The sequence below is a fragment of the Leishmania donovani genome, chromosome 22, assembly GCF_000227135.1.
Source record: "Leishmania donovani BPK282A1 complete genome, chromosome 22".
In the NCBI taxonomy this organism is placed as follows: Eukaryota; Euglenozoa; class Kinetoplastea; order Trypanosomatida; family Trypanosomatidae; genus Leishmania; species Leishmania donovani.
Genome location: NC_018249.1, coordinates 515,213 through 516,034, shown reverse-complemented (window position 1 = coordinate 516,034; position 822 = coordinate 515,213).

Sequence of the window (822 nt, the reverse complement as noted above, 5' to 3'; positions counted from 1 at the left end):
GTGAAGGAGCTGCTGAGCGGAGCGATGCGAGAGGCGGCAGCCAGTAGCGAAATTTGTAGGTTGCTGGAGAAGCAAGTGGAGGAAGCGACGAGGGACGTTGGTTTGCTGAGGGAGCAGTTGGCCGTGGCGCAGGTTCGACGAGAGGCGCTGGGTGACGAGTGCGCGGAGCTGCAGCAGCAACTCCTCGATGTGGAGAGTGTTCGGGAAGCGAGTGTATGGAAGGGTCGGGAGGCGTTGGAAGACCTTGCGATTAAGCACTCTGACAAGGACGCTGAGATAGCTGAGCTGACTGAGCAGCTGCGCAGAGCTGCGGAGGAGATTGAAGAGCTGAACTTTTACGATCAGCGCCGGAAGAAGAGTGGCAATGGTGAGGCTGTCGTGACAGTGCATTCAGTGAGGTTGCCAGGAGAGGACTGGAGTGTCGTCGTACAGGAGCACCCTGAGGCGCTTCGCGAGGCTTTCATCGCAGATGTGAGCCACGCATGTCACGTCACCCGCGGCGATGTGGAGCACATAGCGTTTGGGATGGGGAGCCTTTTGGCGACGGTGAGAGTACAGCACGACGCTGATGCCACCATGATGGAGATGGACCGCCGCTTGCAGGAGTACGACTACCCCTTGACGATGGAGCTGTACCGGTTGCGCCACGGACCAAAACGCGGAGCCGATGCGGCGCTTGCGACCCTCGCCAAGCGAGACACGGAGCTCGCTGACCTGAGGGAGCAGCTGCGTGAGGCGGAGGAGCGCGCGAGGGACGTGGAGGCGCAGCAGTGCGACAGGGACGCCGAGGTGGCTGACCTGAGGGAGCAGCTGCGTGAGGCG